The sequence below is a fragment of the Triticum urartu genome, chromosome 3 (genome assembly GCF_003073215.2).
Source record: "Triticum urartu cultivar G1812 chromosome 3, Tu2.1, whole genome shotgun sequence".
Taxonomy (NCBI): Eukaryota; Viridiplantae; Streptophyta; class Magnoliopsida; order Poales; family Poaceae; genus Triticum; species Triticum urartu.
In genome coordinates this window covers 722,330,732-722,355,199 of record NC_053024.1, presented here as the reverse complement: position 1 = coordinate 722,355,199, position 24,468 = coordinate 722,330,732, and the positions used below count along the sequence as shown (strand labels likewise).

At 47.6% G+C, this 24,468-nt stretch overlaps 1 pseudogene; it reads left to right on the top strand.

The window, feature by feature from the left end:
* The first annotated feature begins 1,636 nt into the window (after positions 1–1,636).
* Positions 1,637–4,299, top strand: LOC125546216 (annotated as a pseudogene).
* Positions 4,300–24,468: the final 20,169 nt, after the last annotated feature.

Below are 24,468 nucleotides of genomic sequence, written 5' to 3'. Positions count from 1 at the left end.
CTGCTAATCATCTCCGACGACGTGCCATCATGGGAGTTGGATGCCGACCGCCATAGCGACCGGGCTTTTCTCGTGGAGTCGGCCGTCGACGAGCTGCTGCTGGTCCGCCTCCAAAGGCGACGGGCGCGGTGGGTCGTGAAGGTGTTCAGGGTCGACGTGGAGCGGAAGGAGCTCGAACCCGTGAGGGGCATCGGCCGCCGCGCGCTCGTCGTCGGCGACAGGTGCTTGTCCGTAGACGACGCGGATAGGCTTCCTTCCCTCAGGGGCAACTGCGTGTACCGCGCCGCCAGTTGCCGTGGCGGCGGCGCGTGGGTGTATCGGCATGACCTTGGGGATGGCAGCGAGACGAGGATCTGGGGCCTTCGTGAACGCCCGTTTGGCATGGCTGAGGCTCTGCTTAATCACTCCGTCGCCGCCACAAATTGAGCTGAGCGGAGTACTGTTCCTTATTCACTCATCCTCACTTGATGGTACGTAATTGGATTTGGGTGCACCGTGCAACTCTCTTCAGTTTGTAATGCTCTTGTTCGCGATGGCCACCGACTTGGCTCTTTTTATCGCCCATTCATTGCTTAAACGGGGACTTGGCTCAAAAGTAGGCACGCACGCGTCAATGTTGTTATGGTACGGGCCAATGTTTGTATATGTCTACTTTCACCGGAAATCCAATTGTAAACTATTAGTAGTACAATTTCATTGTTAACCACATATTCTTGCAAAAAGATGTCGTCATATTATCACACAAAGACATAAAAGCAGAAAAATAAAACTTTTATGAGTACCTAAATTAAGCAAATTCAAATTACCTCGTCGACAATAATGCTTCAGTTCTTCACAAAAAGTAGATCGTCTCGCTTTCATTTTTTCCCTTTTCTCCCACCTGATAAATGCCTTTTAGGCAACATTCCCAAATTGTGAAGTGTAAATACATGGAACTAGTATTTTAGAAATTACAACTCCAACATGCTTCGCTGGTGGTAACTACTGATAAAGAGATGATGATAGATCATGAAAGAACATGTATCATTTCTTAGGCCGACAACTTTATAATTGGCACTTGAGGCTATGTACAATATGAGATGCTTAAAACATGCTTAGGAAAAAAAGAGTTAAATACACTGGGGGTGCCTCAACTTGTTCTATACAGTCAGTTTGGTGCCTAAAGTTATAAAAAATAATACACAAAACGGGTGCTCGAAGTTGTCCGGACGTGCAAATACGATGCCTCCTTCGAAGCTTAGGCGAACACTATGCCCGCGTGGCGCTGGTGCAAATGTCAATGGCTGAGAACGGGGAAGGGGCTGGAATAGGCGTGCTCCGTGTAGTATGGGGTTGAATATCGGCTATGCTCCTTGCCAAGATGTAAACTCAAAATGTTAATCCTTGGAAACGAGTAACCGTTAGACTAACATAAATATTTTAGTCCCCGCAAAAAAAACATAAATATTTTAGGGCGACTAAAATACTGCTCCAGCTGTAAAGAAATGTAAGAGTATTTTTTTTCTTTCAAAATTGGCAGTAGGTTGCTCATCAGGCCCCAAAAGAAACTGAGAAGGCCATAAAATGGGACATTTAGCAGGCCCAATCCTGAGAAAGCCCATCGAAGAAGCCGTAGAAGAAGAGATGTCCATTTGCCTGTGAGTGAATCAGATCCATTTGTAGATCCCCAATCCCCCCGCCGGCCATCCCGATGGCGGCGCCACCGCCGGAGCCGCCGATCCTTCGAACCCCGGATGAGCTCCTCGAGGAGATCTTCCTCCTTCTCCCCACTGCTGCCGACCTAGCCCGCGCCTCCCTGGCGCGCGCCTCCTTCCGCCATCTCATCACCGGCCACGCCTTCCTCCGCCGCTACCGCACCCTCCACCCGCCCCCTCTCATCGGCGTGCTCGATGTCGACGACAGTACCTTCTTCCCAGCCCAGCCTCCGCACCCCTCCGCCGTCGCCGCCCGCACTTTTGCCGGCTTCGACTTCTCCTGCTCCTCCTTTCTCCCCTCCACCGCCGGCCGTACCTGGAGGGCGATTGACCTCTTGGACGGACGCGTCCTCCTCGGCGGCGCCCCAGAGGAGGCGTGCGACTTGGAGCACCTCCAACTTTTGGTCAGGGAGCTCGCTGTGTGCGATCCCGTGTTCCGCCGCTACATCCTGCTGCCCGCCGTCCCCGGCGACCTGACGGCACTGGTCCCTGAACCGGAGGACCTCCTCGATTTGGACACTTTCCTTGCTCCCGGCGATGTTGAGGAGGACCCTTTATCATTCAGGGTCATGTGCTTGGTGCGATGCAGAAGGAATATGCTGCTCCTCGTCTTCTCCTCTGTGAATGGGCAATGGCATGCTCTTTACATTTGACCAATGGAGTGTTCCGGGTACATTTGACCCATATAAGGATGGGCTGTTAAATCGTCAATTAGTCGGCCGATGCTTCTGTTGGCATCCACCTTTCCTCAACATGTTGCTTCTGCTCGACACGCGCTCCATGGAGTTCTCTGCTATCAGCCTCCCACCCGAACAACCGCAGTGTCACAATTTTGTTATTGTTGAGGCAGCAGAAGGAATGCTCGGGATGCTCACTGGAATCAATGACGGGCACAACGATGGTGGCCCATATCGGCTCGTGTATTCCATTCTAACAAACAACCAATGGCACTCACAGAATGTCATCCCATTGCCGGAAAAGTATGGTGTTATTTTGTTTGGTGTAGCCGGGGGATACGTGCTCATGCAGACATACACCACATCTTCACCAGAGAAGCTATGGTTCTTTTCAGTGGACGTCATGACGTTGCAGGTCGAGTTGTTCGGCGAAGGCTCCTGTAGTGGTGAACTATATGCTAGCCTCCCACGATTATTATGTGCACCAACTATATGAAGCGGTGAGTGTGTTATCTGCTTACTTTTATTTAACCTCTGGTTTCAGTGTCGTGCAGCAAAAAAAATATGATTCAGGTGTTTATTTGATGATAATTTGCTTTTCCACTCTGCTTATTTCTTGCAAACAATGCTCTTTGCAGATGTAGCAGTATACTGTCCAATATTGTTGTGGGTATTTAGGTGATAATCTATTGCCTAATTTATGTGTGCAATTGGAAGCTCATTAAACTCTGAAAGCTAATAATATCTAATTATTATTGATTATTTCCAGTTTTTTTATTTTTATATGTAACTTCTGTATGCGTAGAAATTGTCAAATTACAACAGCCCCATATTTCTGCTCCAAACAGCAGTTCTGGCAGTTTATTTTTAAGTGATTACAATCCACTACAGATTACTCCATAAATCACTTGTATAGAACATAGATAGCAGGTCTAGTAGCTCCACATATGAATTTAGTGGAACTGTTGATTTTGGTTGTTTGTCGATTCTTTGCTGTCGATGAGCTAAACATGAAGGATAAGGATATTATTGTATTATTACTCCCAGCTGATCTGGATAGGTAACTTTATGCTTATAGCCTTATAGATAGCAAGACATAAAAGATAAAACAACAAAAAGGTTGTATACATGGATACACCACTAAGCTTTTACTTTTACTTCCCAGGTCAGAATGTATTTACTCAGTTTCTTATGTTGCTGTATCATCTCCTCTGCATCTGCTTTATCAAGCTCTCCAGCTCTTGCATCTTCCATGAGCCCATGACCTTTTACTTCTTGAATAAATCAGTCAGCGTAGTGTATTCTTATCATATGACATCTAGGTTTCTGAATCATATGCACACACAGGAATTCACTTACTGGGCAATGTGATAGTCACCCCCTTGCAAATACCCAGTGTCAACTTGATGCATCACATGCAGCAATTGATATATTTGATGTTTGTTATGTGGTACTTGGTAGGCTTGTATATATTCCTATTGGTGCCCTGTTCATATGGAAAGCCCATGCTGTTTCATCTTTCTGCAGATGCTGATGCCGCGTGAACTAGGGAGAAGAAGTTGGTTCCTCTGAGCATGTTGTGGTCAGGAAGAGAAAGTGATGCGTGGATCGGATGTATTCGTTTGTTCAATGCCGATGCCGTGTCGGAAGCTATCACGCGTGCGTGTGTGCGGTTGCCCAGTTGCAGCATTTGAACTTTTGAAGTGTATGCCAATCTCTGAACTTTTAGGTTCTTGTTACTGCAATGTTAATGTCTAAAAGCTCGGGTAGGCCCTGCTTAGGGCCTGAGCTTGCTTGTATCGACTGAACTCCTGCAATGGCAAGGAGGTCTAGAATGTTACTGGATGAAATGCTTTGTTTCGATGTACCACAACTAAATATTACTATTAGTATAAGAAGTCCCTGAGACAGACAGAGTTGCAGTGGAAGATGGATGTCCTGGCAGTCGTATTCTTCTTCCTCAGAAGAAATGGAAACAAGTCGTACATTGATTTGAACTCCCATAGCATACATATTCAGAAGCCACTCACTCTATATCTTACTCTGCCGCATTCCCATATTGAGGAAAGCCACTTGATGATGTTTCATTTTGGCACCATTCCACGTCTGGTTCTTTTATCCGCGTTACTTTTGTCTAATTAACGGTAGGTAAATGAAATATCGGTGACAATGCATGATCTTTCAGTAGTACAGTGGTGGCTACAGTAACTTGAATAAAAGTGGATCCGATTCTTGCTCCACAAAATGGTGATACAGCTGCATCTACCGGTGGTGTTTTGTTGATTTGGCGTCTCTGGTACTGGTCCAACGAGATTTTGTCCTTAGTTTTTCCTTTCTTCAGAGCTCCAATGTCATTTTTCGCCATTTGCCATGACTAGCGTGGGGCCGCCTATGTAGATCGGACAGAGATATGCGGGCATCCATCAGCCGTCCAAACAATATTCCAACATACATCATCCATCCAAAGCAAAAGCCTCCCACACTCTATGAACGAGACATCCAGCCCGAAACAGAGTTAAGTTTTTTAGCCGCTTCGGTACAACCCCGTCACTAAACGTAAATAGCAGTGTAGACCTTTGACATATCGTATCAGCTTTCATATGTATTTTTTTTTGAGCATCAGTACAAACACAAGCGCTCATATACACGCGCATACACTCATCCCTATGAACGCACACACGCACACTCTATCCTTATGAGCACCTCCGAGAGACTGAGCCCGCATATCATTTTGAGATTTACTATGTATGATGGATCATCCGTCCGAACATATACGCTGTATTTTCACGGAGTAGCGTCAAATAGACGGCGCATAGACCGCCAGACTGGGCCGGACCATTTCATTTCCGCCAGGTGCACAATGCCTTCCTACATGGGCACGGCTCACTTACTCTTTTTTCGTTCTTTTAAATCTCAAAAAAGAAGTGAGGATAGTGGGACTCCAACTGCAGACCTGTATGTTTAGTTCAACCAGAACTAGTAAGGTGTATGTTTAGTTCAACCAGAACTAGTAAGGCGTACTAGCTATGCCCACTTCCATCTTTTTCCCTTCTCGTATGGTAATATTACAAAAAAAAAAAGCAGCGCACTCTCGGTCTGGTTTTTATTATATTTTTCTCTGTTCGCCTGGTTTTCCTTCAGCTTTTTCGTTTTCTCTCACTTCTTATTTTATTTTATTTTTATCAAGTCACAAACTTTTTTGTAAACTTTTTCAAATTTGCAAACTTTTCTTGAATTCATATTTGTTTCTACATTAGTGAACTTCTCCTTTTAAAATTTTGTCAACTTTTTCCAAATTTCTTGAACTCTTTTCAATTTTCATGAACTTTTTTCCACATACATGAACTTTTTCAAACTTGTGAACATTTTTCAAATTTGTGAATTTCAATTTTTTAAAATGCATGAACTTTTAGCTCCTGAACATTTTCAGAATCATTGTTTTTTCAAATTCCATGAACTTTTTTTTTCAAATTTCTAAAAGAATTTGAAACTTCATGATTTGTTTTCAAATGTGTGAACTTTGTTCAGATCCATGCACTTTTTTCCAAATTCATTAATTTTTAGCTGTGAACTTTTTTCCAAATGCATGAACTTTTAGCTCATGAATGTTTTTCCTGTTGTCATGAACTTTATTCCCAAATTTGCATACTTTTTTTAAACCCGTGAACTTTTTTCAAATTTGTGAATTTTTTAGCCATGTACTTTTTCGACATGTTTGAAATGACCTAATTTTTTTATCCGTGAAGTGTCCCCATTTTCTATGCGTTGTATGACCAATTCAAGGTACCATGTCAAGTTGTTTGGAGTTTCAACGACTTTTTGCATTTTCTAAAGTTTTCTCGTGAAAAAATGTCGATAAATGGCCTGACGTGACGCGATATGCATACGGTGCCAGAATTCGGTTAAACCAGACATGGATGCCTATAATGGGAATGCTCACCTAGTGCTGAAAGGTGGGGTCATTCATGCATGTCCAAAAACAGACCATATTCAATGGAGGGTGTTCCAGTAAGGCAAAAGGGTGTGCCTATGAGTACATTTTTCGACATTCGTTAAATGGCCCTAATTTTTTCTATGGCCTTTCGTGACCAATTCAAAGCACCACGCCAACTCTTTACGGTTTTTGATAAATTTGTATTTTTTGGAGTTTTCTTAGTAAAAAGGCAGATGGCAAGACGGGTCGCAACTTGCATACGGGGTCGAAAATTGTTCAAAACTGACATGGATGCCAAACATGGGCATGCCTAACTGCCCGCAAAAGTTGTGGTCATTTGAAAGATGTACAAAAATATGCCATGTTCAATGCATGGTGTTCAGATAGGCCTGTAGGCTCTGTCTGAGAGCATGTTGTTTCTCTACATCCTTCAAATGGCCCCAATTTTTTTCCATAGAATTTTACACCAATTCAAGGCACCATGCCAAGTTGTTTTACTCTTTGATTTTCTTTACATTTTCTGGTGTTTTATCAGTGAAAAAAAGCCGATAAATGACCGGACGTGACGCAACATGCATACGGTGTCAGAATTCATTCAAAACATGCATGCATGCCTACCATTGGGATGCCCATATGGTGCCAAAAGTTGGGGTCATTTCATACATGTCCAAAACTTGACCATGTTCAACGATGGGTGTTCGGATAGGCAAAAGGGTCTGTCTGAGACTTTTTTTTGACATTCGTCAAATGATCCTAATTTTTTTTCATGGCCATGTATGGCCAATTCAAGGCACCATGCCAAGTTGTTTGCTGGGTTTTCGACATGTTTTGCATTTTCTAGAGTTTTCGGTCAAAAAGGGCCAATAAATGACCGGACTAATGCAATGTGCATACGATGTCGGAATTTGTTCAAAACTAGCATGGAGTCCTACATTTGCATGCCCACCTGGTTCCAAAATTTGGGGTCCTTTCATGCATGTCCAAAAATGGACCATGTTCAATGGAGGGTGTTCGAGTAGGCAGAAGGGTCCTATGAGACTACTTTTGTTGACATCCGTCAAATGACCCCAATTATTTTCATGGTGTTGTATTACCGATTCTAGGCACCATGTTGTTTGGGTTTTCGATAAGATTTGGATTTTCTGGAGCTTTCTCGGTTAAAAAAATTGATAAATGGTCGGACGTGTCGCCCAGGACATGTACAGGTGCAGCCACCCCATACCCTGACCCATCCACCCAGAACTTGCCTATCATCCATACCCATACCCGTCACCCGACAGGGTATATGGGTACCTGCGGGTAAAAATACCCACGTTTAGAACACATCAATTGAGTAGAAAATAGTTACAAAGCAACATATAATCATAAATTATTAATAGAAGAACATTTTAAACAACAATGTACAACAACATATTGTAACAACAACACAATCTCATAAACAAAAATACTTGCCTATAAAGCGACACATAAAAATGTTAAACAACAACACATAATCATAAATAACAACACATAGGCATACACTTTAAGTTCACAACATCATGATAAATTATAGAGATAATTTGACTACACATTAGAGTTTTTACCTAGCATGACTAGGAGGGGGAAATTAATACACTAGGATATTAAAGGAAACCCACTTGTCAACATTTTAGATGGGTACATGGGCACGCGGGTATGGGTTATACAAACCCATACCCGTACCCTATCTACCCGATGGGTATGATATTTTCCCATTTAAGTACCCATGGGTAATTTTTTGTCCCATACCCTTATCCTAGTAGGGTTTTTACCTACAGGGTACGCGGGTAATGGGTACCATTGCCATCCCTATGTGTCACAACTTGCATACAATATCGAAAGACATTCAAACCAGGCATGGATACCTACCATGGTATGTCCACCTGCTTCCAAAAGTTGGGTTCATTTCAAACATGTCCAAAAATATATCATGTTCAATGAGTGGTGGTAGTATAGGCAACAAGGTGTGTTTGGAAGCACGTTGTTTTTCAACATCTGTCAAATGGCCCCAATTTTTTTGCCACCTGTTTCTATGACAAATTCAGGACATGATGCCAATTTTTTTGTATTTTTCGATAAGTTTTGCATTTTGTGGAGTTTTCTCGGTGAAAAAGGGTCGATATATGGTCGGGCGTGTTGCAACGTGCAACCGGTGTTGGGAGTCATTCAAACCTGACATGGTTGCCACATATGTCCATGCCAATAGAGTTCTCCGGGAGGCTATTCAACCAGTGTCTTGCTAGTCCTTTTAGCTTTAGGGGGAGGTATTTAATGGCATGGAGATCATCACCACGAGCCATGTGAATATGGAGAAGAAAATCTTCAATCCATACGACAAGATCTGTAGTTCCATCACATGCTTCGATGTTGATGGATTTAAACTCTTCCAGAAACTGATGCTGCATTACTTCATCGGTAAAGCACAAGGGGTGTGCGGCGCCTCTATATTGAGCGACGTCACAATGGAGTTCATACGACATCCGTGTTCGGTTTTCGGCCCGAGTTTGGTTGTGTTTATCATGCCAAGCTTGATGGCCGTCGTCTCGTGTTGGATCACGTCCCCTTGATCCGTAGATTGATCTGGTCTGACTGGCTCTATTGTTCCGGGCCTGGCGTAAGTCGTATGTGTAGCCCGGAGCCGCTACCTCTTTGCCTCTACGGCGAGGTGGCATGGGCTGGTGTTCGGAATAAGTAGCCGCTTCGTCCCATCCACGTGGTGGTCGGTCTGGTTCGTCAGCATGATTATATCTCGACGGTATTGGCCCAAGGGCCTCGTCGCCAAATTGTGGTAGGAGCCTGCACTTCGGGCAGCTCTTTGTTGGGCGCTCGAAGCCGTATTCTTCGGCAGCCAGGACCTTGGTCCATCTGTCATTGAGCGTATCCTGTTCAGCTTGAAGCTATTTCTATTTCCTTTTTAGGCTCCTCGCAATGGCAATGAGCTGTCACTTGAAGCGCTCTTGCTCGAGGGGTTCCTCTGGCAAGATGAAATCTTTGTTGCCGAGGCTAACATCCTCCTCGGAGGCCGGTAGATAGTTACTATCCTCCGAATCCTCATTCTCGACAAGTTCATCTGGGTTGACTTGTCCATCTTCCCACTCATCCTGCTCAACAGTAGGCTCGGCGGGGTGGTCGGAGTCTTCAGCATGCTCCGGAGTGTCAATGTCTCCGGTGCCGGTTTTGCTTTCCTTTTCGCAACGCGATCGTGAGCGGTGCCGCTGACGTCGGTGTTTTGATGGTGCTTTGATAGGCTTGTCCTCGATAGGGTCTTGAGTGCTGTCGTCGTCCTTCCTTCGGGGGTATCCACCATGTAAACGTCGTAAGTAGAAGTGGCCGTCCAACGCCCAATGGAAGGCGGGTTTTAGCCTGGTTCGGCTCTGGCATCGTCGTTCATACCGTCGATGTCTTCGGAGGCGTAGTCTAGCATGTCGTTCAAGTCCTCTACAATGGCTATTAAGTGGGTGGTAGGTGGGACGCAAAATTCCCCGCGCTCAACCCCTTGTTCAAGCTGGGCGTAGTTCGGAAGTCACACTTCCGTGATAGCGAGAGATCGCATTAAGTCCAGAGTCTCATCTAGGAGCGATAGCCGAACAAGTGACTGAGAGCCTGCGGAGCTAGGTCTGGAAATCTGACCGTGTTCAGTGGATGCAGGCCTCAAGATTTCGGAGTTGACCTCCAAAGGCGAGTCCGGCTTCGCGATAACAGGGAGAGCCCTATTTGATTCCAGGCCTGCCGATAATATGGTTGCTTCTGGGTCTCCGGCAGGGAGCTCCGTAATAGGGGTGAGTCCAGCAGGGTTCATACTCCCGTCATCGGATAGGGTGGCCCGCTGTGGATGTAAGGCCAGGGCGGGAACGATAGTTGATCCTTGAGCAGAGCCAGATGGTGGATCCGACAGACTTCCTTCATGTAGATGAGGAGCGGTGGTCGGGGCCGAGAACCATTCGAAGATCAAGTCTCCTCGGATATCGGCGATACAATTCAGGCTTCCAAACCTGATTTGGTGACCAGGAGCATAACTGTCGATCTATTCAAGGTGACCAGCTGAACTGGCACGCAGAGCGAAGCCGCCGAACATGAATAGTTGACCAGGGAGGAAGGTCTCCCCGGAAACAACATCATTGTCGATGATCAAACGAGCCATCGAACCTTCTGCTGACAACACAGTGGAACTCTCAATGAAAGCACCAATGTCGGCATCAAAACCGGCCGATCTCGGGCAGGGGGTCCTGAACTGTGCGTCTGAGGATCGAGGGTAACATGGGACAAGGGACATAGTGTTTATCCAGGTTTAGGCCCTCTTAATGGGGGTAAAACCCCACATCCTGCTTGATTGTATTTGATGAGTACAGGGGTTACAAGAGTTGATCTACCTCGAGATCGTAATGGCTAAACCCTAGATATATAGCCTATGTGAATTCTGACAGCCTCTATGGATTAAACCCCTTCGGTTTATGTACACACCAGAGGGGCCTAGGGTTGTACAGAGTCAGTTTGTAGAGGAAGGAAATTACATATCCGGACACCAATCTTGCCATCCACGCATAGGAGAGTCCTACCCAGATATGGGGGAAAGCCTTCCTCACTACGAGAAACCTGTTAATCCATGACGGATTCCTGATGACATTTTCAGATTCTGTCATGGATGAGTTGGTACAGCCCCGCAAGCCCGCCGAAGCCCACTGAAGCCCGGCTAATTGTTCCCCGTATAAAAACCTAACCCTAACACCCTCCTCTTCGGCCCCCTCCCTCCGCCGCAGCCTCCTCTCAATCCCGCATCGTCTCCAACACATCGCCCCCAACTTGCCGCCTCCCTTCTCCCGCAGTTCACCGCCGGCCCGCCCCTTCCCTCCTCTCACCTCGCAGCTCCGGCGGCTGCTAGCTCTGCCACAACCCCCACCCATCCATCCCTCTGGCGACCCATCTCTCTCTCCCTCCTACGAACCGTCGCGCCACCACCAACGCCCGACGATTCCGGCGACGTCCACCACCACGCAACACGCTCGTGAGCTCATCTCCGACCCATCTGTCCTCCAATACGGCTGGATCCGCCGCTCCCGACCTCCGGCGCCTGTCCACGACCTCTAGCCCATGGATAGGGTTTCGGCTACAGCGTCGCGTTCGTCGGCGACGCATCTCCAGCGGCTCCTCTCCGTCGTACATAGCGCTCCTTCGTGCCCTATCCTCCTCCTGGATGGATCCCCTTAGCATGGTACGCATGCGTTTGGCTGGGCGGCATCGACCCCGACCCCCTCTGCCGCACCGCTAGCGCGACGGTGCTTCATGTGGCGACCTCCTCTTTCGCGCGACGGCAGTGTTAGACCTGCACTGCAACCGCTGCCTTTCCTACAATCCTCTCTGGTGAGCACAGGACCTCTACATCCCTCCTCTACTTGATTTTGTATCTTTCCTCTCAGGAACTCATGATATAATCTTGACCAATATTAATCCCTCTGGTATGAGATTTATAATCCAGTACCAAATTAGGCTATAGTCAGTAAATTGTCTGATCCTTTTTGTTTTTATTAAAATTACAGTGACAATCAGGTAGCCGTAGTTTGAGTTGACTGCTATTGGTATTGATAACTCTCAAGTGGCAACTATTCTGAATTATATTGAGAACTTATAACATGATCTTGGACCCCTAATGGATGAGCGATGCATAATTCTTTCATGCTTCAAGATGTGTATGTTCCTTTTTTTTATTGTATTATTAACTGGTTCTCCTAATCACTGAATATGTACTGCCATCTTTTATGTTTGACAGTAATCAGTGCGAAAGGTTGATCTTGTGCGAAAGGTTGATCTTCAAACGGGAAAAGTATCATACTTATTTTAGCACATCTCATGTTCGCATCATCACCAACTTATTCATTCTGTACTGAACATAATGCCTTGTTTAACATTGTCATTTCTTAGGTTTTAGTTCTGCAGCTGATGGACAGGAAAATGTTTGGCGAAGGTCTAACACTTCTGGGTGATATATTGCTATATTAACCCCAAATTTGTTTCTGAAGTTTTTGCATAACAATTGCTGTTGAATATAATAGACCTATTTTCCAATGTGTTTTGATTTGACCATCCATCGCCTGGTGTTCATGTGTCTTGATTATGCTTGTACCTTAATAAACTTAGGAAAAAATTGTTTCTGCTATTCTGCTGTGCATTTTTGTATCTTCCCAAAACCAAAGGAGTAAAGTAGAATTGTACCTCTTCTTTCTGCCTAATAAAAGGGAATTTTGTAGCGGTTCAATCACTTCTAGAAGGCTTTTTTATATATCGGGAAAAGGGAGTTATCCACTTTATGTATTACTGGATGTCGCTTTAAGTTCTAGCATTTCTATCTTTATGTAGTGTGGAAACAGTGTTCCTTGTCTGACATATTTCTATATTGTGAAATAGTGTTCCTTGTCAAATAATTTAAGTGCAGCATAACTTTGAAAGTGTATCCACCTTGAACATTTCATTTAAAACTTGTTTTCTCTACCATTGAATGCTATTATTTATAATTGCTTCCTCAATTTCATAGTAATTGAATTTGATGAAATTTATAGGAAGCTATATGAATATCTGCACCACAGAATTAGTTTCATTAGATTCATTGTAAAGTATATTTTCGTAATATAGAGTACACTTGGCTATTCTTGTTAATCTAGTATTCCTATTAGGTCTATTCTCACACGTAGATAGGTGTATATGTTTACATAAGAAAAATGGCACATAATTAGTTCTTAACCATGGCAGTTTTCTTGCAAGTAGTTTTCCAGGAACAATAACCTATCTCCTTCCCTTATCTCACATTCTAACCACCATCTTAGTACCTCTTAACAGAACCATTTGCCACTAAGTTCTATAGATCGATTAGTGGCCATGGCTCTTAGTTATTTTGCATGCTATTTGTAGTTTACTACTATCAGTGCCTTGATAAATATTTAGTTTCATGTGTAAACTTGTTGAGATATGAACATTAGAAACTTACACCAGCCAGGTTGACGAGCAGTGGCTACGCGCCATGGATATAGTTTGTTGGTGATGCCATTTTTTGTTGGATTTATATGGCCTCAAATGCTGCTGCTATAGTATTTGAGTTCTGCAATGTATGTTCTATTGTGTTGTCCCTTATAGGTCAACCTGATTAGACTTTCATTTGAGACATTTCTATTTGGATTAATTTGTAGCAACCTCATGTTTATTATTGTTTTATACTCCCTCCGTCCCAAAATAAGTGACTCGACTTTGTACTAACTGACAGAGGGAGTACTAGATACTTTGTTATTCTCATCTGTAGGCACAATAAGATTTCAAAATTTTGGAAGGCATGTAATTTGTTTTTAAAGTTTCTTCTTCTACTATCTATTCATATCTACAGATATCTAATGTTGTTGTGAATATGGTAGGAGGCTACTTGGTGCTGTCCATCACAATACGCCATGGCATAGTTGCAATCAGGAGGGTCGACAACAAGAACACGAGTGACAACCTTAGTAGTTTATATGTTTTGTTGATGTAAATTGTATTGTACCAATTCCTAATCCTTGTTGTGTAATATATTTTGTCAATATATGTTGTATATTACCATTTTATGGAGGATATTATAAACCTCTAGGTTGTAGATACCTATGTATGGTTGCATATTGAATGATTTGTGTAATGTATGGCACATTGGAAATATTGTCCTGGTCCAAAATTGGCATTATGGTTTATGGAACACATTATTCTAAATGTGTATTACATCAAATTTGGGCTGAAAGAAATGAATGTGACCAAATTTAAATTGATCCTAAATTCATGACGGTTTCTATGACGAAACATAATGTCCACGTAGGTAGCCATGTCATTCCAGTTAGTCAATTGAAAATCCTTCGTGGCATTGGTCCATGACGGTCTGTTCCGTCACAGCCTAGTTTGGGCTTGGGTGGGCCTGAGGCAGTTCCATGACGGCCAAGAACCGTCATGGGAGCTATGATGTCAAATTATGACGCGATATACATGACGGATTCCAGGTCCGTCATCGATGGGCACGCGTGACAGTTTTTGGCTGTTCTGTGACAGCTAAGGACTGTCATGTATTAACAGATTTCTTGTAGTGCCTCTTTGTATCTTTACGGCCCATCAGTCCGGCTGAGGGAGTCCTGGATTAGGGGGTGTCCGGATGGCCGGACTATACTTTCAGCCAGACTCCTGGACTATGAAGATACAAGATTGAAGACTTCGTCCCGTGTCCGGAAGGGACTTTCCTTGGCGTGGAAGGCAAGCTTGACGATACGGATATTCAGATCTCCTACCATTATAACCGACTCTATGTAACCCTAACCCTATCCGGTGTCTATATAAACCGGAGGGTTTTAGTCCGTAGGACGACATACACATCAACAATCATACCATAGACTAGCTTCTAGGGTTTTAGCCTCTCTGATCTCGTGGTAGATCTACTCTTGTACTACCCATATCATCAATATTAATCAAGCATGATGTAGGGTTTTACCTCCATCAAGAGGGCCCAAACCTGGATAAAACTTCGTGTCCCTTGCCTCCTGTTACCATCCGGCCTAGACGCACAGTTCGGGACCCCTTACCCGAGATCCGCCGGTTTTGACACCAACATTGATGCTTTCATTGAGAGTTCCTCTGTGTCGTCGCCGACAGGCTTGATGGCTCCGACGATCTTCAACAATGATGCAGTCCAGGGTGAGACCTTCCTCCCCGGACAGATCTTCGTCTTCGGCGGCTTCGCACTGCGGGCCAATTCACTTGGCCATCTGGAGCAGATCGAAAGCTACGCCCCTGGCCGTCAGGTCAGATTCGGAAGTTTAAACTACACGGTGACATCTGCGGGGACTTGATCTTCGACGGATTCGAGCAACTGCCGAGCGCGCCGCACTGTCCCGATGAGCATGATCTAGCTCTGCCGTCGAACAGTGCCCTGGAGGCCGCACCCGCATCGGCTCCGATCCTTGATTCGGAGCCAACTGCACCGTTCGAGAATGGGCGGTTGGACGCCACCTCGGGGGCTGCGACGCCAACGGCGATTAAGCCGAACATCATCCCCGTACTCTGCGAGACTCGTGACTCCAAGGAGCCGGACTCCTCCCCGGACTCCGAACACTCCGTGCCCCTGCCAATCGAATCCGATTGGGCGCCGATCATGGAGTTCACCGCCGCGGACATCTTTCAGCACTCGCCTTTTGGCGATATTCTGAAGTCACTGAAGTCTCTCTCTTTATCAGGAGAGCCCTGGCCGGACTGCGGCCAGCAGGGTTGGGACTCGGACGATGAAGAAATTCAAAGCCCACCCACCACCCACTTTGTAGCCACTGTCGATGATTTAACCGACATGCTCGACTTCGACTCCGAAGACATCGACGATATGGACGCCGATGAAGGAGATGATGAAGAACCAGCGCCCATTAGGCCCTGGAAAGCCACCTTGTCATATGACATATACATGGTGGACACCCCAAAAGAGGGAGATGGCGATGGAACAACGGAGGATGACCCCTCCAAGAAACAGCCTAAGCGCTGATGTCTGCAGCGCCGCTCAAAATCCCGCCAAAAAAACATGGTGATTCCAGCACGGGAGATAATAATACTCTGGAAAGCGCCAAAGAAAACCCCCTCCAGCAAGATTTAGCACCGGAGGATGGAGAAACCAGCCCTCATGAGAGAGCGGCAGACAGAGAGGTCGAGGACGATAATTATATGCCTCCCTCCGAAGACGAGGCAAGCCTCGACGAGGACGAATTCGTCGTGCCAGAGGATCCCATCGAGCAAAAGCGTTTCCAACGCAGGCTTATGGCCACGGCAAGAAGCCTCAAGAAAAAACAGCAACAGCTTAGAGCTGATCAAGATTTGCTAGTCGACAGATGGACTGAAGTCCTCGCGACCGAAGAGCATAAACTCGAACGCCCCTCCAAGAGCTACCCAAAGCGCAGGTTGCTACCCCAATTAGAGGAGGAAGCACTTGATGCGGCCGACCGGCCACCTCGTGGCCGTGACAGAGAGGCCTCTCGGCCCTCCACTCAAGCCGCACCCCGTACCAAGTCACGGGAATATGCGCCGGACTTACGAGATATGCTGGAGGACAAGGCTAAACAAACAAGATCGATCTACGGATCGCGTGGGTGCCCCACGGCCCGAGACGGCATCCGTCACGCCGGCCACAAATTCGGCAGGGCCGAATACAATAGACAAGGCTCACTGGAGCTACGTCATGATATAGCCCAGTACAGAGGCGCCGCACACCCACTCTGCTTCACAGACGAAATAATGGATCATCAAATCCCCGAGGGTTTCAAACCTGTAAACATTGAATCATATGATGGCACAACAGATCCTGCGGTATGGATTGAGGATTATCTCCTTCATATCCACATGGCCTGCGGCGATGATTTCCACGCCATCAAATACCTCCCACTCAAGCTTAAAGGACCAACTCGGCATTGGCTTAACAGCTTGCCAACAGGATCAATCAGTTGTTGGGAGGACCTGGAAGCCGCATTCCTCGACAATTTCCAGGGCACTTATGTGCGACCCCCAAACGCCGATGACCTAAGTCACGTAATTCAGCAGCCAGATGAACCGGCCAGGCAATTCTGGACACGGTTCCTAACAAAGAAAAATCAAATAGTCGATTGTCCGGACGCTGAGGCCCTAGCAGCCTTCAAGCACAATATCTGTGACGAGTGGCTAGCCCGGCACCTTGGACAGGAAAAGCCGAAATCTATGGCAGCACTCACGACACTCATGACCCGCTTCTGCGCGAGAGAAGACAGCTGGCTTGCTTGTAGCAACAATATAACCAAGAACCCTGGTAGTTCGGACACCAGGGACATTAGTGGCAGGTCGCGTCGCAACAAGCAGAAGTGCCGCATTAACGGCAACAATGCTGAAGATACGGCAGTTAATGCCGGATTCAGAGGCTCTAAATCCGGTCAGCGGAAGAAGCCATTGAAAAGGAATCCTAGGGGCCCATCCAGTTTGGACCGAATACTCGACCGCTTGTGCCAGATACATGGCACCCCCGAAAAGCCGGCCAATCACACCAACAGGGATTGTTGGGTGTTCAAGCAGGCAGGCAAGTTAAATGCCGAAAATGAAGACAAGGCGCCGCATAGCGATGACGACGAGGAACCCCGGCCGTCGAACAACAGTGGACAGAAGGGTTTCCCCCCACAAGTGCGGACGGTGAACATGATATACGCAACCCACATCCCCAAGAGGGAGCGGAAGCGCGCGTTAAGGGACGTATACGCGATAGAGCCAGTCGCCCCAAAGTTCAACCCATGGTCCTCCTGCCCGATCACCTTTGATCGCCCCACTAGCATCCGTCACGGCGGCTTCGCCGCATTGGTTCTAGACGCAATTATTGACGGATTTCATCTCACTAGAGTCCTTATGGACGGCGGCAGCAGCCTGAACCTGCTTTACCAGGATACAGTGCGAAAAATGGGCATAGATCCCTCGAGGATTAAGCCCACCAAAACGACCTTTAAAGGCGTAATACCAGGTGTAGAGGCCAACTGTACAGGCTCAGTCACACTTGAAGTGGTCTTTGGATCTCCGGATAATTTCCGAAGCGAGGAGTTAATCTTCGACATAGTCCCGTTTCGCAGTGGCTATCACGCACTGCTCGGGCGAACCGCATTCGCCAAGTTCAATGCGGTACCGCATTACGCATACCTTAAGCTCAAGACGCCTGGCCCTCGAGGGGTAATTACGGTCAATGGAAACACCGAGCGCTCCCTCCGAACGGAGGAGCACACGGCGGCCCTTGCAGCGGAAGTACAAAGCAGCCTCTCCAGGCAGTTCTCCAGTCCGGCCAGAAAACGACCGAACACCGTCAAGCGCGCCCAGAGTAACCTACAACAAGACCGCCTGGCACGATCTGAGCAGGTGTAGCAATGCGGCCCCAACCCCAACCCTCGCAAAAAGGCGACGCCAGCACTTCGCGTACATAACTACGCTCTAGAGATACCATGGGCACAGGGGGAGGGGCACCATCACGGCACGCCCGAAACACGGCTTAAACCGCACCAGGGGCTGCCGATTTTTTTAATTTTCTCTTACTTTCAGGACTCCATTCTTCGGACGGCCTATTCGGCAGTTCAATTGCCGCACAAACGATACAAGAACCAGGGAAGCAGACAAGCCACGCCGCATTATGGAATTCCCAGGTGGTCTCTATCACGAGCATTATACCTGTTTCACATATTATTCCACAGCTTGCCCCTGGAGCGGACATGTTACATAGTCCAACCTTTTGCTTATCGCATTAGTTGTATCGTTCTGCTTTGATCGCAGCTCTTTTTAATAAACAATGCATAGCTTTTGTCTATTTTTGCATTACCTTTTTTATATATATTTATATATGTTCTTAACGACACGTTGCATCCGTACACATTGGTACGGCCAAAATACGCCAGGGGCTTCAGTACCCCTCAACATAGTGTGAGAAGTCCGAACACTTTAACAAGTGCGGCACCCCGAACTTATAGCATTATATGCATCGGCTCGGAATCATGTCTTGGGTGAATAGTTGGGTTTGCCCGGCTCCTATGTTTTGGTGCCTTACGTTCCGCTATATCGGCTAAGGTAGCACCAGGAGAACCACTGCGATTGTGCCCCGGTTGAGCTGGGTCGAGCACCTGAGTGGAGAAAGCTAAAACTGACCGTCATGATGAGGCGAGGGCTGGTCGCTGTTCGAGAGGTCTTTTCGAGTCCTTAAAAAGACTTATGCCGCTTAGGGCAAGGAGCCGGCTCTGTCCGGCTAAGGCGTGGATAGCGCCCCGGACTCGGTCTTCTGAATACCAGGGGCTTCGCCGAAATTTAAAATTATAGAATTCTATGGCTATGTGAGAGTGTTCACGCATTATAGTCCGATTGCCTTGTTCGTTGGGCTGAGCGCCTCCCTCGAAGGACCCAAACATGGGAAAAAGAGCCCTCGGGTATATCCCCGAACACCCCAGCACTAGCGGCACGGGGGTAGAAGCCGACGACTTGCCATCTCTCAGAATTGATAAACAGCCGCACAGAAGGTAATATTTTAAATTCAAACAGCATTGCTTAAGCGCATATGAACAAGTTTTCAACGCACGGGACAAAACGAGCGAGTTTTACTCAAAGATTACATCCATAGAGAATTCCTCCGCCACAAGGCGGGCACCCTTCAGAACATCCTTATAATAATTTTCGGGCTTGCGATGCTCTTTCCCCGGCGGTGGCCCGTCCTTCACCAGCTTCTCAGCATCCAGCTTGCCCCAGTGCACCTTCGCACGGGCAAGGGCCCTACGGGCACCTTCAATGCAGATGGAGCGCTTGACGATTTCGAGCCTTGGACAGGCCTCCACTAGCCGCCGCACCAGCCCAAAATAGCTCCCAGGCTGAGCCTCTCCAGGCCACAGCCAAACTATGAGGCCCTTCATGGCCTGTTCGGCTGCCTTGTGGAGCTCGACCAGTTGCTTCAACTGGTCGCTCAGGGGCACGGGGTGTCCGGCCTCAGCGTACTGAGACCAGGACACCTTCTCCGTCGAGCTACCCTCCTCGGCTCGATAGAATGCGGCGGCATTAGATATACTCCGGGGAGGATCTGCAAACGCGCCTGGAGAACTCCGGATTCGGGTAAGTAACAAGTAACTCACGCTTATGTGTTTACTTTGCATAAAGAATGCCTTACCCGCCGCTATCTTCTTCACCTCATCCAACTCCTGGAGGGTCTTCTGGGATTCGGCCTTGGCGGACTTGGCACTTTCAGTAACCGACGCGAGCTCGGACGCTTGCGTCCTTGAGTCACACTCCAAACTCTCATGTTTTTCCATGAGAGCCCGGAGCTCTTGCCGCACCTTGCCAACCTCGGCCTCATACTTTTCTCGCTCAACACGCTCCGCGGCCGACCTCTTCTCAGCCTCAAGCAGAGCTTGCTTCAGGGTCGCCACCTCAGACGTGGCCCCTACAATAGCCACGATAATCCTGTCATTTTTGCAATTGCACCTTTTTATACATATATGTTTAATTTAAACAAGGTATTTCTTACCTTCATTGTCCTCGAGCTGCTTTTTGGCACGTCCAAGCTCTTGCTCGAACCGCTCGAGGTCCTGCTTTAGCACGTCCACCTCCGCAGTCAGTGTGGCGGACGCCAGCAGGGAAGCCTGCACACGCATATTGACTCTTTTTAGACTCCTGCGATTTTTATTTGATCCTCTATTTGGCTTTTCTTTCTGAACGCCAAACAGAGCATCAGGGGCTACTGTCTATGTGGTAATGTTATTTACACATTCTTTACTTACCTCAAAGCCTGTTAAAAGGCTTGTACAAGCTTCAGTCAGTCCGCTCTGGGCGGACTGAACCTTCTGGACTACCGCACTCATAATGGTGCGGTGCCCCTCGTCGATGGAGGCCCCTTGGAGCGCCTCCAGCAGATTGTCTGGCGCCTCCGGTTGGACGGAGGTCGCCGGCACGGTGGGCTTGCTCCTCTTGGAAGGAGGTCCCCCGCCGGACTCTGGAACCTTTGAAGGTTCTGGAGCAGTGTCAGGCCTAGGGCCGGACTTGGAACCCTGGGGGGTTTCGCCCCCTTTACTCCTGGAGTCCGGGAGGTCGCCTTGCGGCACCTCCAGGACCACCTCCTCCCGGATTGGAACCTGTTGGGACAAGACTTCGGTGTCGTCCATAGGGCGGGGGGAGGAAGCCGTCGGTAGCGAGTTCACGTCCGACGAGTCCAGTGAGCCGCTCGACGACGCGTCGAGCCGGTCTTTGGGGGGGCTGCATAAGCACATTCGACATAAGGGAAAGCTATATAGTAAACGAATACTATGAAATCATTCCGGTATCCGGATACTTACGATTTTGCCAGGGGCATGGCCCTGGGCGGCCACTCCTCTTCACCGTCGTCGGCGTTGTTGGAGTAGTCCGGGGGATGGGTTTTTCCCTTCTTGGACCCTTCGGCCTCCCCAGTTGGGGTGGCCTTCCTTTTGTTTCCTTCCCCCGCTGGAGGGGGAGGGGTCTCTTCTTCCTCCTCCTCATCTTCATGGGAGGAGTGCGTCTTGGATTCGTCGGATGATGAATCCGACACCTCCGGGCGTCGGGCACTCTTTCGAGTCCTCGTGGCCTTCTTCTTGGCCTTCTTCTCCGGCACCACATAGGGTGCCGGAACTAGCAGCTTCGCCAATTGGGCGTCCGCTGGGCCTTCGGGCAAAGGAGCCGGACAGTTGATCCGTCCGGACGTCACCTGCCAATCCTGTCAAAGGAAAGGGAGCTTAGATCCCGCATGGAGTCAAACTATGAAACACTCATACCCTGTAAAGGGAAAAAGACAGCTTACCGCAAGAGCGTGATGCTGTGCACTGAATCCGCGATCCTCAGTAGCGGATGCGGGAGCCACGGCGCCTTTGAAAAGCACCTTCCAGGCATCTTCGTATGTCGTGTCGAAGAGCCTGCTCAGAGTTTGGTGCCACGCCGGGTCGAACTCCCACAGGTTGAAAGCCCGTTGTTGACACGGGAGGATCAAGCGGATGAGCATAACCTGGACTACGTTGACAAGTTTGAGCTTCCCGTCCACCAGGGTTTTGATGCATGTTTGGAGTCTGGTCAGCTCTCCTTTTTTACCCCATGACAGGCCCGTCTCTTTCCAAGACGTGAGCCGCGTTGGGGGTCCGGACCGGAACTCAGGGGGTGCGACCCATTCGGCGTCGCGTGGCTCGGTGATGTAAAACCACCCCGATTGCCACCCCTTCAGGGTCTCCACAAAGGAGCCCTCGGGCAATAGGACGTTGGCCATCTTGCCCACCATGGATCCTCCGCATTCCGCTTGGTTGCCGCTCACCACCTTCGGCTTGACGTTGAAGGTCTTGAGCCATAGGCCGAAATGGGGGCGGATGCGGAGGAAAGCCTCACACACGACGATAAACGCCGAGATGTTGAGGACAAAGTTCGGGGCCAGATCATGGAAATCCAGGCCGTAGTAGAACATGAGCCCCCAGACAAATGGATGCAGAGGGAAGCCCAGACCGCAGAGGGAAGCCCAGACCGCGGAGGAAATGGGGGAGGAATACCACCCTCTCATGGGGCCTGGGAGTGGGGATGAGCTGCACCTTTTCGGGGAGCCGGTACGCGATGTCGTTAGACAGGTATCCGGCCTTCCTCAGCTTTTTGATATGTCCCTCCGTGACGGAGGAGACCATCCACTTGCCTCCCGCTCCGGACATGGCTAGAGAAGGTTGAGGTGAGGAGGGCGGACTTGGGCGCTGGAGCTCGAGTGCGCAAGAATGGATAGGCGAAGGAGGAAGAAGGCGTAGGTGAAAAGGTGGATCCTTATCCCCTTATATGGGTGGACGCAACTACATGTCCCCACCAGCCTGGTAAAACTCGCTTATCTCCCAAGCACCGTAATCAAAGGCGCGGTTGGGTTACCCATGCCCGTATTGATGAGAATCCTGGAATAAGGGGACACGATCTCTGCTTTAACAAGACGTGCCAAGGAAACCGCCTCGCATAGCGCGCTGAGATGGGACAGTAAAACGGTTCGAATAAAAGCTTGGCTGTGGTGTGATGTCACGCTACGGAATACATCAGCAGATTAGATTTGTGTAAATATTATTCTCTCTATGGCAATATGTGGAAACTTATTTTGCAGAGCCGGACACTACCTTTGTGTTCAAAATCTTCTATGAGTACTTGGAGGAGGAACCCGTCTTGCAATGCCGAAGACAATTTGCGTGCCGGACTCGTCGTTATTGAAGCCTGGTTCAGGGGCTACTGAGGGAGTCCTGGATTAGGGGGTGTCCGGATGGCCGGACTATACTTTCAGCCGGACTCTTGGACTATGAAGATACAAGATTGAAGACTTCGTCCCGTGTCCGGAAGGGACTTTCCTTGGCGTGGAAGGCAAGCTTGGCGATACGGATATTCAGATCTCCTACCATTGTAATCGACTCTATGTAACCCTAACCCTATCCAGTGTCTATATAAACCGGAGGGTTTTAGTCCGTAGGACGACATACACGTCAACAATCATACCATAGGCTAGCTTCTAGGGTTTTAGCCTCTCTGATCTCGTGGTAGATCTACTCTTGTACTACCCATATCATCAATATTAATCAAGCAGGACGTAGGGTTTTACCTCCATCGAGAGGGCCCGAACCTGGGTAAAACTTCGTGTCCCTTGCCTCCTGTTACCATCCGGCCTAGATGCACAGTTCGGTACCCCCTACCCGAGATCCGTCGGTTTTGACACCGACACCGGCCCATATAGAATAGCCCGGACACTCGAGGACCCTCTAATCCAGGACTCCCTCACATAGCAGCAGCATAAGTATATGTCCATCCGATCTTTTTGTGCAGTTCTACTGAAATTGCCCAATGTAATGATTTGCCTGCGAGTTCAGGCTCCAAGTTACACCTTTATGAAATCGGCAAATGGTAGCACAATACCAAATTAACAATACATATGACAAGCACAATAATCAGGGTAAAGACCGGTACTAACCTGTGGGAGGTAGCATATCAATTACTATTTCCTTTGACTGGAAGCCGAGATAAGCGACTGATAGGAAATGAAGGAAGCATTCGAAGCAATGAAGCACCCAAAGTTTTTGTGCAATTCCACCAAAATCGAGTATCCATGTTGGCACATATATTGAGAGAGTGAGATTACTATAATAGTGGGACTAGTTGATGAAACATACACTAACAAATAGAAGCACCCTCATTATCTTAATGGGTAAAGTTAGCAACATAGTAGTCTTGCTTAAAGAGAGGTATTAGTTTATTTAATCAGTGCCAATTAGCTCAACACTCAAAGCATTGCCATGTATCATAGGTTGCAAAACTTTAACGTGCAAAGATAAAGGAGTTTCTCATGACAGTAGCAACACAATAGCACGGTACAAATAGAGATGACAACAAACTAATATGGATGAAGGCCTTAGGTCGGTACAAACCTGAGCAAAAAAGCTTATTAAAGTAGTCCCAGAAGAGATGATAAAGCACTCACTGGAATCACTCAATAGTATATATTTTTATGCATTTCAAATGTATGGTTGAAATCACTCTTGTTTACCAGCGGTGAGATTATATTGAAAGATTATCAGGAACTTCTAGCAGAGTTAAAGCACTGGCCGGGATACAGTTCATTGTATTCTCTTGTGCACTTCCACTA